A 15914-nucleotide genomic window follows, 5' to 3' on the forward strand; every position below is an offset into this window, starting at 1 on the left:
CTGCTCTCATTTCCCTTTAAGAAGTAAGTTTTTAATACGTTTTTCTGCCCAAAACAAAAGCAAAAGAAAAAAATTAAGATTTGGGGTACTCATAGTCAAAGTGTTTTAATCTGGCCTCATTACAAAGGGTTACATGTGAATTCTCAGAAACATCTCTACTGCTTGGCAGCAAGAGCAGCTGAGACCAGCTGCTTTCAACAGCAGGATTGCACTACTCAGCTGGGAGTTAAGGCTTCTGAAAGCTCATTTGCCAGAAGATGTGATGTTCTCCTATGTTAGGCGTTGGAAAAAGTGACAGAAAGGATACAGAACAGACCAAAGACAGTGAAACAGAGAGTTTCAGTGAAAGCTACAGGAGAAGGAAGGCAGACCAAGGGGATCAATGCACATGCTAGTCCTCCGTACAAATGTCACTGTACCCTCAGCACCAACTCATCTTTTCCTTCTAAATCACCAAGCTGTGGGAAGTTGGGTAGCTGTTTTCCTGATCCCAATCCCTTGCACACAAACAAAGGTTATGGAAAAGTGATTTTATAGCCCTTTTGTTTAACTGAATTTTACACTAATTCTTACTGCTCTTTCAAATATCTACAATTATTTCTTCAATCATACTTAAACTTTAGTTCTTGTCTTCAATATTAGATACATTTTGCATTTACCTTGCAATTTACCATATCTGAATGTAATGTGATGCATATTACCATAATGCAAACAGTTCTTTTAACTGGAAATTTAAAGACGCCATCAAACTAAAAACCTTAGAAGCCGGACAATTACTGAGATGAAGACTGACATTGAAATGAGAAAATAAAGGCTCTGACCACACTAACTAAAAAGAAGAAAGAAGAGCTGAATCCAAATTGTAGATGTGTGATTAATGAATACACATTTGACCAGCACTGACACTCAATTCTGTCACAATACAGTGTATCCCAACACTGGGACTTTAACATACCATAGGTTAGGAATTTAATATGTAAAAGGTAGGTGAAAACTATATGATTAAAGCAAGAGTGAGTGCCAGTAAAAGTCCAATTGTTCAGCCCTGAGTTGCTGCTCTCTGCATTGTCAGTACAAAAGTCTTCCATAGCCCCACCTAGCCCCACCTAAATACCCTCAATTTGTTTGATAACGTGGCCTGCATATTCTTGCTGACTGCTCAGCGGTGTTGCTGAAAGACAAACCAGAGCACTTTGCATGGCATGTGTATGGGTCTGGCATAGACATCACGGTTAGGTATGGAACAGCATAAACAAAGCTTACTTACACTTTTTTAATCACTTCTGATAAAGCTAGAGTTACGATCTTTTCTGTCCATGTTTTAACCGAAACTACTGCTTTGCTGAATGACAACCTGTCTTCACTCTGGAAAAAGCATAGCTCCCTTCATTAAACTAGTTAGGTAAATCATGGTTTTGCCAGATTACTGGGGAAATTAGGATTTTTTTCTGACAGACACTGAACTTCAGGTGCCTCTGGAATTAGGCCAACGTTTTGACACCTGGTGATGAACATTTACAATGATTATTTCTTCAAACAAATGGACGTTATGCACCTCATGTCTACAGGACTAAATGTGTTATAGAACCAGTCACTGATATGCCACTGCAGTCTTCAAAGCTGCTGTACAATTAAGTCATCTGTACTTTTCTGCAGCAACATACCATAGAGCTACTTAAATTTTAGATTTACTAAAACATTCAGAAACAAACAAAAGGTAATATATCAAACATATACAAGATCTGTAAATTCAGCTAATCAATCTTTACTCAAACTTTTTGTTCTTCCATTGCCCACAGAGAACATGATGCCCTCCCAGCCTGGAAGTTTTAATTAATTCAGTTGAAGTAATATTAGTTACAGGAGTATTAGTTAAATGGGAGAATAATGTCCTTTTTTCCTTTTTAAGTGCTCCGTCAATAGATATATAAATTATACTCTATCTTATAATATATATAATATGTTTTCATATATATAAATTAAAAAATCTACTTTTGCCTACATAGAGTTGAGACAGGAAGACAAGGACAGCTTTAAATACGAAAAAACAATTCTGTTAAAAACCCCTATCAGTTCCTTACTCTTCCTCTTTCAGCCTTCTCTTGTCATTCTTTCACTACCAGAAAGTATTTAGTATTCATTAAAGACACTAATAGGAACTAAGACAAGAATTCATCACTAATTACAAAGCGAAATAATTCATTTTTCCAGAAATATTCTGATGCTGAACAAAAAGAAAGGAAACTAACAAGAATGCCATAGTAACACAGTTGACTATTAGAAATGTCTGCTCACGCATGGCAGAAATGTTAAGGCTAACATTCTGCTGTTCTTACTTGGCTTAGACTGCAACATTACAGTAATCAAACACAGGCTAAAAAGAAGTAAGTGCTAAGTCATCCTGGACTTGAGCGGCAATGTGACAACTAAAGAAGCATGAGAAGTGTCACTCAAGCAGGCAGAGTCACACCAGGCTTTTTCATGACTGATACAGAAATCCATTCATTGATATGTGATCAGTCCTATGCTAGGCTTAGGAGAAAAGCCTGTGTCCTAACAGTTGAATGAACAGTGTTTTCAACCACTCTTTCCATTTTGACATCTTAACGCACCCTTTTCAAAAAAATGCAGACCACTGAATATAAGAACCTATGGTTTCCTTCTTCCATACGTTAGTCTAACTAGAGCTTTCACAAAAGAAGCTTAAGTTAGTACAGGAGGTTACAAAGAATTTGCCTTTTTTTAAAAAAAGGTATTTTTTCTTTCATGTGTCTGGTACTTCCAGAAGACCTCCATCCTCTTATTTCTTTCCCCACACTGTTGTTTACCATGACTCCAAAGTTATTTAGATTGACGTACAACTTCTCAAGGCTGGGATTCTGTTGTCTTAGGTACAGTAAAAACATAAGACCACTGAAAAGAAGGTATGAACTTCTACAACATCAGTTGATGTTCTACTTGTGTCCCCTTATGCTGTGTTAATGATGCTAAAAATTTTTTTTTTAATTACACACATCCCTCCCTTCCGCCTGCACACTGAGCTAAACTGACAGTGTTTTGGCAGGGTGGGTGCTGCACCACACGGGATGGCGTCAGGGACTGCCCTGTGCAGACACAAGAACAGACCAGGATTGGGGCTGGAGGCAAAAACAAGAGAACAGGAGATGACACCTGAGCAGGAGCTGAAGCAAAGAGCTGCCCAAGGAGGAGCAGACAGCAGACACAGGAGCAGGTATAACACTGAGGGGACTGTGGAGAAATGGACTAAAAAAACAACAAAAAAAAGGAGCCACTACAAGCACTGACTGCCATCTTCTGAGTGCCACCTGTGGTGAGGGGACAGGAGACCAGGAAGTAGTTGGAGAGGTGTCTACAGAAAAGACGAGGTGCATTTTCTCTGTTTATGTAATTGTATGTCTTCATCTTCATTGGCAATAAACTAAATTGATGTCCTAAATCAAAATGGTTTTGTTGTGCATGACATTCCCACACTGCCAAAAACACAAAAAACAAACCTAAAGCTTTATATAAACAGCCTCTCGGATCCCCAAAGGTGAATGCTTTCAATACACCAGAAGTTTTAAATCTCTAAGCAGAGGTACTTTCCCCAACCAGCAGGACAAAAAGGGATGAATAAGCAGGTCCAGTGTGATGGGGTCCTCCTACTCAGCTCAGCTTTTATAGCTCTGAAGTATCTATCAAGTAATGAAAAGTCCATGAGAATGAACATTTATGTCAATCATTTCAGCAATTTCTATTTTCCTAACACGGATCTTAAAAACTCCAAAGTGCATTATCCAGACTTAATTGTTTTTCATGCATGTGGAGTCCACACAGAAGACTGTTTTCTAGACAAGTCCAAGAAAACATGCCTTGGAAGTCCTTTTCATCACATTTGCAAGTTGCAAACAGAGCAAGATCCCACTCTTCAGGTTTCAGTCTCAGACTTTCAGAGGAAGACGATGCCCTGTGCATTCAAAACAGGACAACATCCATGTGCTCAGAACTGGAGTACAACCACACTCGAAGTTCCCTATCCATAGTGGAGATTGGACAAAAAGTGTGCTTCCCTCAGTCCATTACAGCCACAGGCACAGCAGACCCTGCCACATGGCAGCGTGCAGGCTCAGCACACACACTCTGGTAGTCCTGACTGCAAACTCTCCCAGCGGGCATCACGCACGTTTTTGCAGGTGGTCATTTTGCACACACACTGAGTTCTGAGCCTCTACAGTATCTGTCATCCAAGGTAATTTCTCCCCATATGACAACATGAATCCCCTGGATGATCTTTTGTGCACTTGCTGATTATCTTGAAGACCTTTTTGCTTTTTCAAAATGACAGCATTCCAAGACTACAGCTTTTTCCTAATGCCCTTTACAGTCTTAAAAAATACTCTCCCTAGCTTGTTTTTAAAGCTGTAGCAAGCCTTTGTTGCTCTAAGCAGCTTGAGGAGAGATCCCTGAAAAGAAATTAAGAGAGTGATTAAAAGTGCAGCTAAAGGCAAAACTAATTTGTCAACTGTGGCATCCAAACATGACCAATGGTTTCTCAGGAGTCTGAGTCAACAAGCTCTGCACACACAATTCAAAGCAAAAGAAACCCACAGAATTTTCCTTGTTCCTAAAGATGCTCTGAAGTCTGATAAATACTGCATAGAGCAGCTTGTGGGACAGTATTGCATAACATTGGCTTCTTGTTGTAGGGAAACTGTTCTGAAATAAAATTTCTTTCTGTACATAAAGTGACTGACAACCTTGAAATAAAAAATAAAATTACAAAGTACTTGAACAAAACATACTCAGCATACTTGTGAAATTAGTACATCTTAAGATTTTGCTTTCTATATTACACGCATACAATAACAACATTAATGTCTCAAAACAAGCTTTGAGATCTCTCCCATACCACGAGCAGTTTATCTAGTTTTGCACTTACATTCTTAGACCTGCTTTTGCTATTATGTTTTGGGTTTGAGTCAGGTTTACTGAAGGTCAGCAAAACCTTAGAAGTTGTTCCTAAAAAACTTGTTAAGTTTTCTGTGTTCAGTTAGAAGCACCTATTTACCCATAAAGTTCAACAGCTTACTTTATAAAAGATGTTCTACAGCTACATAATACTGCACAGAGTACTGCCTTCAAGCTTTTTTCTATGCTTAACAATCAGCTTTTAGTACTAGATCTTTAACCACTTCTCAGTTAGCATACTATCACATATAATACCAGTGATTTTTCAGGATCTGAAGGGAGCAAAATGATCTAGGACTTTTCATTAAACCTGTAAGATTAGGTAAAAAATACATTTACCTTTGCCAGAAACTTTACATACTGTACATTAGGTTTTCAAGGATATAAAGTTTTGACCAACTAAAGTCTTTAAGCCTGAAATCAGATATTGCACAGTGTTTAATGGCCATAAGATACAGGAAGTCAGAAGAAGATCATGTAGTGATCTGCTCAAGTTTACATTTCTACAAAATTAGTGTTTTGTGATGGGTGATCAGGAGACAAGGCCTTGCAGATATGCCACAAGACAGACACCAACCCTGCTGGGTTAATCAGTTTGGCTAGCTCCAACACTTCGCTTTTAAGTTGTAGCCTATGTTTTTAACATTTATTTTTACAAATCTACACTAGATATTTTGGTGCTCAGTATCGCCTATTTTTCAGAAGGAAAGGTTCAAATCCCAGCCTGTAAACTCTGCCCCTTCCCCTCCACCCTTGCCCACACTACAGCATCTATGCTTCTTCATCCATGTTCTTTGCTCATCAGCTTTAGTCTTAAACATGAACAAAGTTTGAAAGATGCTAGAAATATAGAAGATGGTTTGAAGTAATTCAAATCCTACGGAATTACAGATCAGACTTTGAAAATACTGAAGAACTATTCAAACATGATTTTTAAAGTTCCTTAGATGTCAAATAACTTTAGAACATAATGACAAACCCCCCACTGAATCAATGAAACAGCTTCTAACATTAAAGGATACATAAACAAGCAACAGCATTGCTGGACTCCCCTCTCCAACCACACTGCACAATGGTGACACTAATGTGTAACAGACTGAGTCATAGTTGGTTTTAGAATTCAGATTGACTTAGTAGCTTTAGTCCAGTGAATGGGAAATCACAACATGCTTTAAGATATTGTGCAAGTTGTAAAAGCTTGGAAATGATTCTGCGATTGGTTCACATAAAAGCCCCTGGAAAACAGCCTGCAGGAAAACACTCCAGAGCACTGGTATTACTTATAGTGAAGGCAGATAATTAGATGTAATAGAAATACCACAGTATCCATTCCAGTGGAAAAGTCACAGAGAATCATAGAATGGTTTAGGTTGGAAGGGACCTTAAAAATCATGTAGTTCCAACCCCTCTGCCATGGGCAGGGACACCTTCCACCAGATCAGGTTGCTCACAGCCCCATCCAGCCTGGCCTTGAACACTGCCAGGGAGAGGGCAGACACAGCTCCTCTGGGCAACCTGTGCCAGTGTCTCACCCTGCTCAGAGTGAAGAACAACTTCCTCACATCTAATCTAAATCCCTCCCCACCCTTCCTGTAGGCCCCCTTTAAGTGCTGGAAGGCCCCTATAAGGTCTCCCCAGAGCCTTCTCTTCTCCAGGCTGAACAACCACAACTCTCTCAGCCTGTCCTCATGGGCGTGGTGCTCCAGCCCCCGATCATCTTTGTGGCCCTCCTCTGGACTCGCTTGAGCAGGTCCACGCCCTTCTTGTGCTGGGGGCTCCAGAGCTGAACACAGCACTGCAGGTGGGGTCTTACCAGAGGCAGAGCAGAGGGGCAGAACCACCTCCCTCAGCCTGCTGGCCACCTATCTCTTGATGGAGTCCCAGGATGCAATTGGCTTTCTGGGTCTCAGGTGCACACTGCCGGCTCATGTTCAGTTTTGCATCCACCAGCACCCCCAAGTCCTTCTCCCCAGGGCTGCTCTCAATTCAATCTGCACCCAGCCTGTATCTGTGCTTGGGATTGCCCCAGCCCAGGTGCAGCACCTTGCACTTGGCCTTGTTGAACTTCATGAGCTTTGCACAGGCCCACCTCTCCAGCCTAGCAAGCTCCCTCTGGATGGCCTCCCTTCCCTCCAGCATGTCGACCACGCCACACAGCTTGGTGTCATCAGCAAACTTGCTGAGGGTGCACTCAATCCCACTGTCCATGTCCCCAACAAAGACGTTGAGCAGCACCAGTCCCAATACCAATTCCTGAGGAACACCACTCATCACTGGTCTCCACTTGGACATCGAGCCTTAACCATGACTCTTTGAGTGTGACCATCCAGCCAATTCCTTATCCACACAGTGGTCCACCCATCACATTCATGTCTCTCCAATTCAGAGACAACAATGTTGTGCAGGACAGCATCAAATGCCTTGCACAAGTCCGGGTCAACAATGTCAGTTGCTCTTCCCTTAGCCACCAATGCTGTAACCCCATCGTAGAAGGCCACCAAATTTGTAAGGCACAATTTTCCCTTGGTGAAGTCATGTTGGCTGTCACCAATCACCTCCTTATTTTCCATGTGCCCTAGCATAGTTTCCAGGAGGATCCACTCCCATGATCTTGCCAGGCAGAGACATCAGACTGACTGGCCTGTAAGTCCCTGGGTCTTCCTTTTTTCCCTGTTTGAAAATGGGAGTTATGGTTGCTCTTTTCCAGTCAGTGGAAACTTCCCCGCACCGCTCCAACTCCTCAAACATTACAGATAGTGGCTTCGCCACTTCATCCACCAGTTCCCTCAGGACCCATGGATGCATCTCATCAGGTTCCACGGACTTCAGGTTCCTTAGATTGTCTCAAACCTGATCTTCTCCTGCAGTGGGTGGCTCTTCACTCTCTCAGCCCCTGCCTTTGCTTTCTGTGACCTGGGTGGTGTGACTGGAGCACTTGCCATTCAAGACAGAGGCAAAAAAGTTGTTCAGTACGTCAGCCTTCTCCATATTCATCCAATTTTACACCTGCATCATTGTACCATCCTAAAGAGACAGTCTATCACAGAGTCTCACACTCTTCATTCAATAAGGAGCTGTTGGTGATGATGGCAATCCCTTTTCCTTTTCGTTACCATGTTTGGGGTTGTTTGGTTTAATTAAGTATTTGTACCAATAGCAGAATTAGTAAAAATTGGTCTAAACCAAAGTTCTAACTCGCAGCTGGACCTCCAGCATCTAACAAAATAAAACTTCAACCCAAAACCTTCCTGCACTTTGGGGCAGAATATCTGACCCAAAAGATTCCTTTGTGACTGTTAGGAGTTGAGCTCTTACTCTCTCAACAAGCATTCTTTTTGACCTGGCTCTTCGTTTCCATAAAATTCTCAGAAATTTATTATTTTTGAGATGCCAATGACCCTATAAAGACTAGTTGAAATTTGAGAGCTATTCAGGCTGGAGGGGAACAGTCGCACTACACTTGCATCCCTTAAAACCCTATGCTCTAAAAAAAAAAAAGAAAAACCTCACAGCATTTTACTATGGGCTAAGAAGTATATGCAAAATGCAAACATATACAGCTAGGTGCAAAGAATATAGTTTTATACAAGCTACACTAAATTTGACACCTATGAGTAGACAGAACCCTAATGAATCCAGCGATTATGGACTTTCATTAGTAGAAAAACTGTCTACTTATGATTATTTGTATCAATGAATAAAAGTTTCTGTACGAAATGAGGCAAGTCAGGAAAGTAAGTAACTTTAAAATATAGAGCAGAAAACATTTCTGAAACTGATTCCTTCTGATAACATTTTGTCGCATTCACTCATGTGGATAGCATCTTTATGAGCATGTAATCCTATAAAACAGTCCGTTCAGGAAAAAAATTAACCACTTTATATATGCCAATATCCTCTAAATGCTCAGGAAGCCCATACATGAGACCTGCCAGAGGAGCAAGGGAGAGAAGAAAGGCGGAGTATCCTACAAGCAGGCACTGTAAGACAACTGCAGACAGCTCTTAAAATTTATAGTCAACATATAAAATTGCAAGAGCTAGGATTACCATACCTAGGGAAATAAGGCTCTTGTTATTAAATTAAAAAAACACCAAAAAAAAATCATAATTATGAAAAGCAAAGAGAAAGTTCATTTAAACTCATTCCTCTTCTGTCTAAGCTTCCCATTCACAGGAGGCCAGTGAAGGATAGTAGTTATTGGCAAGCTTTAGAATAGGAAAGAGCTTGTTCCACAGCACAGATTTAAAATTAACTAGCACAGCACAGAGATTACAGCCTCACAAATTTAGTAACATCAATAGCATGGAAGCTGGCAGAGTTGCAAAGCACAGGACAAATCAGTGCCCGGGTTCCCACTCTCCACAGAGGACAAGGAAAGCCTCTGTTGGGACAGTGGTGGTGAACTCCTGCCACAGGAGGGGACACTGCTTTTGCTGGCAGACCCAGGCATAGGAGAATGGAGTAAGTCTTAGACCAGGACCCAAGTGAACTAGCTTCGATCCGTCTCTCAGACCTACCTTCTTGTCTCATTCCACATCATTCATTTGACCTGACCTACTCTTCCTTGGCACCCTCCATCCTAGAAAATACACTTTTCCAATCTATTGCACTGGCGCTTCTGTTCAGGCATCACACTAAATGTGAAAACCTACAAAATGTGAGGAGCAGGTTAAACAGCTGTCCCCTAAACATTTGTCTCCGATACTCTTTGTCCTACTTGCATTCATGGCCTTAACATCACATTCATTTTAACATGCTCTGGTCAGTGTTTTTACATACACACACATATATCCACCTCAAAGATCTTACAAAGTGTGTTAATAATAAAGTGAATAATTAATTCAGTTAGCACACTTTGAGCACACCAAGCAAACAGATTCTGCCCTCACTATTTTGCATTAGTAACAATCCCTTTGCAGACCTCCTTGGCCCTCACCATATCACAAGGCACAGAAAATGCAAAAGCACTCAGAAGCCAAGAATTTTCTTTTGTCTCATCCCATCTTTAGCTGCCTAACATCAGGTGGGGAAGGTTTTAACATATTAACTTAAAATTAATGAGATTGATGGCATAAATTATTTTAGTAGGTCAGTGTTAACTGCACTGCATGAAGTGAATTTTTTTCTTTTCTTAATTTCCAGAGCAAATTTGAGATACCAGTAGAGCAGACTTAAGTGAATTCTCTAGCTGCATTACTATTTACAGGGCAATAAAGCTGGTGAAGGGCCTAGAGAATAAGTCTTATGGAGAGTGGCTGAGGGAACTGGGGCTATTTAGTCTTAAGAAAAGGAGCCTGCAGGGAGATCTTTATTGCTCTCTACAACTACCTGAAAGGACATTGTAGAGAGGTAGGTGCTGGTCTCTTATCACAGGTAATTAATGATAGAACAAGAGGGAAGAGACTCAAGCTGCACCAGGGTAGGTTTAGGCTTGAGATGAAGAAAAATTTTTCCACTGAAAGGGTTATCAGACATTGGAATAGGCTGCCAGGGAGGTGGTTGAATAACCATCCCTTAACATGTTTAAAGGCTGTTTAGATGTGATGCTTGGAGATATGGTTTAGGGGTGTACTCGATAGAGTAGGGTTGATGGTTGGACTTGATGATCTCAAAGGTCTTTCCAACCTGAATGATTCTGTGATTCTATGATTCTCAGATTACAGTGAAAATCTGAATTACAGTGTCCACTCATTTTCCTTAAACAAGCAATGGATCATTTTCACCCATAATACAGTGAAATCAGATTGGTCTTACTAGACACGCTCGATGTCCAGATCAACATCAAAACCTCCTGTTTTGCTTTCTCACAAATTGGAGAAACCAAAATCTGAAACATGAAAAAGTATGCACATTCTTCAGAGAAAGAACAGGACATAGTGCACAGGATTCTGCAGCAAAATTCGGCTTACTCAGATGTGAGTCACAATTACACCTGTAGCTCAGGCATTTTATTCTGTTCTCTAGATAGTATCTCACTAGCTGCTTGTCCTCACCATGCTGAACCTCTGCTAGAAGTCTGCCTCCTAACTGCACAGAACAGCTTGCAGTCTAGCATTGCTGTTTTCTGGGACTCCCAAGATGGTAAAGGCATTCATGTTGAACTTGAACAAGCAGAGCCAACGTGCCCCCAAAGTCCTGATCAAAACAGAACAAAAAATAACACTTGCCAGTTAAGGTGCAAATTCCTATATTCAGAATAAAATAGATACTACTTAAAACAAAGGCTTATATTCTAGAGCAAGGGAAAAAAAAAACCCAAACAAAAAAACTTTTAAATTTTGGTATAATATCAGTGACCATGGAGCTGCATGTGAAAAATAAAAAAAGGTACCTGGAGGATATGTATAGCGTAATGTTAACCTGATCTAAAAAAAGGGATGAAAAATAGATAAACATTGGATTTGCTTTCACTCCTATAATTCTGTAGGGTTTTAAGAAATGCCTGTTCTCCAGTGTCCCCAGCTGCTGCTCAAGTTCTGCAGGTAGGCAACCAGCTGAAGTGTGTTATAGGAAACAATCGCACCAACAATTTACCACCAACTAGAAAAGTTCCTCCAATAGCTGCATGAAGGTCCATCTCTCTAACGTTTTCCTTTTTCATCCTTCCACCCAACCTTCAAAAGCTCATTTTCATACTGTGAATCAAGTGAGAGCTTTGCGAGTCAGATGAAATAACAAAAAGTGTACTATCAAGGAAAAGTACACAGCTTTATCTTCATGCTTTTCACTTCAGTTTATTAAGTTACTCCAGGGATATAGGCAACTTCAGAATTTTTTGTACCCAAGTGATTATTCCTCTACACCATGCAAGTAAGTGGACAAAGGTATCTCTGAATTAACTTTTACTTTAAATTTGTTTTTAAATTACACGATTGAAGAGAACTAATCATCAGCTTTTAATAACTTAAAAGCAGCTAAACTATGTTAGGTTGACTTTCAGGATAGATATTTATCTTTAGTGAAAATACTAAATAACCACGATAGCAGAAATTGATCAAAAGTTGTATTTTATTCCTGGTTTTTGCTCTGTCCAAAAATTCTTGTCAAGAGAGTTCTTCTGCTTTTACAACTAGATAATGAAGTTTATGATGTATAGCCATTTTCCATATCTAGTCACTGAAACTGTTAGCCAGAAGCAAACAGAAAAACAACCTAATATCAGGTTCTATTTTATGAACAAAGAACCTTGGAACGACAGGCTGAATGACATTTCTGAAAGTAGTTTAGATGTTAACATTTCTGCAACAGCTCTTATATACAGTAAACTAAGCTAAGCTGCATCTGGAATAAGAAACAGGCAGGCAACGATCTAAAAATTTCCTCCATTCTACACCATGGAAAAGGAACTTTACCACACTTGCAACACAAACAGAAAGGAGGAATGAAGCCTACACAGCACAATGTAGCAATGGAAGAAATAATGTCATTCATATCTGTTAGGGAAAAAAGTTAGGAAAGGTCCAAACACAACTGATAACCAGGCTTTCTTTTTAATTCCCCAAGTTCCTTGATAAAGTCTGTATAGAGGCAAACTTTCCTTTTCAATCTACATCTAAAATCTCACATGCAACGGAGTTGCGTGTCAGTCAGATTACTCCTACCGAACTCACGCAAATATTTTAAGGGAGAACATAAAGCAGCTTAACTGTCCAGCTTTAACTTCTACCGTTACTTAGCAAAGCACTTCAACACACAGTCATATAATGAGTAAGTTAGTTCACTGCCCTCTGCACCACCCATTTTCTCGAATTTAAATAGACATTTTCTAGACATAGTCCTCAGGAACAGTATCTGTAGTCTTCAGAACCACTACAAGACTTAAAATTTTAAGGAAAAAGAAAAGAGAGAAGAAAGAAAAGCCGTATACCAGAAGAACAAGCACAGTTCTCCAAATACGGTAGCAGAGAGGGCAAGAGCACAAAGTTGCCTTGGGATCCAGAGGCACTGCTGGTGAGCCAGGACTCTGTCCGTCCTCTGCTTTACAAGCAGGCCCAGCAGCACTCTCCATTCTGGGGGCATGGAGGAGGAGGATGAGGAGGAAGGCTCCAGATGGCACATGATTTTCAATCTACTGCAATTTCCAGAATGCAAGCCTATTCCCATCTGGCACATTTTCCTTCTCACATTTCACAGACACCCTCAAATTAGTTCATGAACTATTAGAGACCTGAAGTTCAGTAGTTTCCTTCGCAAAACAATTTTCAGTTTGTGAGAAGGGCTGTTATCGCCACTCACAAATAACAGATTGATGCTGACCAAACAAGGTGAGAATTAAGCCAAATCAGATGGGGCCGCTTAGGTGCTATTGCTGAGGCACATATGGGGAAAACAGCACCCCGCAAGCACACAAAGACACTTTGATGTTAATCATACAGTTTGGTGGAATGTAAGGGTCATAAGAAAATAGTGGTAGAAATGCCACCCAGAGTAGCACATTCAAACAACCGATAGACTGAAACTCATTGCTTTGTCCCGACATAAAAGCACGAGATTGTCCAAAAATCAACACCCTCTGTTCTAAAGTTTGGTTAGATCAATATAGTTGCTGTAATGAAATCCTTCAGCAGCGTTGTCAAGTGTCACTGTGCACAGCTAGTGCAGCAAGAAGTAACCAATAGAGGGTTGGCACTAGGACATTCAGTCATGCAGAGCACTGAAATACAGTGGCAACCCTAAATTAGCTTAAGTTCCATAAAACACGGCAGAGTTCAATAAACAATGTAAACACAGTATTTTCTAATTTGAGAGTCAGAGTGATTTTGTGCACTCCATCAAGTCTCATCAATGCCTATGACAAGAACTTCTGTTCTGATGGCTGTATTTCACAGGTACGAGGCAACAGAGACAAAGCTGGGGCATTTGACAATAGAGAGATGAGAATTCTGAAACCTAGAAAGGAATAGAAAGAAGACAAAATCATAGAATCAATTCATCATGTGTTTCCACACATGGAATTACTCAGCAATTATATAGTAAACAGTGATAGTATTTAAAAACTAGTATTTTTAGTTGATGTTAAGTTTAAGTGCTGTTTTTCCAATCATCTTTGACTTTGAGAGACAATACTAATACTAGTCATAATTTCGCTATTCTAAGGACTAGATCTCTCAGCAACCTGTCCACAACAGAAAAACCAAGGAACACATATCTTCTTTGCTTATTATGAGACACTTGGAATTTGTCTCAAACATATTTCCATAGCAAAATAAGGTTTCCTCACTTGGCGCCACCATCTTTAGCAACCCCTCCTTGTAACACTTCTTACCAGATTTCTTTCATTACCCTCCTTACTGGCTTAAACATCCATTTTCCTTCCTTGTAGGTCTTCATACAGAATTGATCACACCTCCTTTGTTACCCCATCAACCAAGTCCACCTCACCTTTTTCCAAAACTCCAAGTTACTAACTTTGACATGCCTTCTACATTTGAAAATGCTTTTTACTTTAGTAGGCCTGGCAGCTGATATTCCTTTCATTTCCGGCTTAAAACCCACAAACCCTTCATTTAACACTACTAAGTTGTCAGTTAACAGCCAGTTTTGAGAGCTTTTACACTTAACCTTCAGAAATAAACACCTCAAAGTAAACCATTAGCCCAACATGCAGATTGATTGCAGACACTTCAAAGCTGAAGTCATGCTTCCACCAGCACCAGTGGTAGTATCAGAACTTAGATATGAGGCAAGCAGAATGAACCAGGCTGAATAAATATGCACTTCATCACTACCACCATGAAGTGATCTTGAAACAATTTGTAATCTCATCCAGACTGCTACAGTTACACGCTAAGTTTCCAAAAGAATCACTCGTCCACATCACAAGATGAGAATTGGATTATTTCATTTGTATCAAAGAACTGAATTAGACTTTAGAAAGGTAAACAAATTAATTTTATATTCATAAGGAACAAATCAATTTGAATCATCCCACTGAGCACTGCAGGAACTATAAAGTCTCTTTAATTCACTTTGAGCATGCCACTACCATGCCAGCAAGTCCTTCCCTTCTGGTAACTTACAGCCTAGTAAACAGTATTGAATTTTGGAAGCAGCGGTTGCATCTATATTGAGCTGTAACTGGAAGTGACAGATCTCAGTTTCCCTGATTGTTCACACCACACCACACATGTTAAACATGTTCTGAGACGACTCCTAAAGCAGGACACCCAAATACTGTTCCTGAGCCTCTAGAGCAGTTTGCTCATCAGACCACTGAAGGCATTCCTAGGATAGCCCCAAATCCTGTTTCCCGCAATGATGTGCCTTGCAGTGTCAGGAAACTTCCCACTGTAATGGTGAGATTCACAACAACAATACAGGGCACAGTTTAAACATATCACTATGACCACACACTGTGCATGGAGCAAATGGTGCTGTGCACAACCAGCTGCAGAGGCCAACATGGGAATAGACACACAGGTCTGCACCGTAAATGTCAGCCAAGTGATTGTGCCAAGTGCTGTGCTGTGGGGATGGGGCCGAACAGCTGGAGAGGAATGGCCATACCTGGACTAGGCTGTCTCACTGATGAACAGCTCATAGAGAAGACAACCGTGCTGGAAACACAATGGCTGCATCAGTATTACCCTTGGATATTGCTATCCAAATAATGTAAAGACACATGTCTTCACTGATGCTTCATTTCTGTATTCATGAAATAAAGAGTGGCCAGAAACAAGCCAGCTTACTAGCTACAGAATACTTGTATTGCAAGCCAGTTTTAAAGAAAACTGTATTTAAAAACATTTTACTCATGTATTCTAAATGTGGTATAGTCTTCCCAAACCAAAGGTGCTCACATGTTTACTTCCAGAAGAGGCTTAACTGAAGCATCAAATACAAGTCCATGTAGCAGAAACTGCCATTTCCCTCTAACAGGTTTTGTGTTTAGAAACAGAATATACACCACAATATACAACCGCTTAACCTTGTAAATAGAATGC

Source organism: Leptosomus discolor, chromosome Z (assembly GCF_034619465.1).
Source record: "Leptosomus discolor isolate bLepDis1 chromosome Z, bLepDis1.hap2, whole genome shotgun sequence".
Lineage (NCBI taxonomy): Eukaryota > Metazoa > Chordata > Aves > Leptosomiformes > Leptosomidae > Leptosomus > Leptosomus discolor.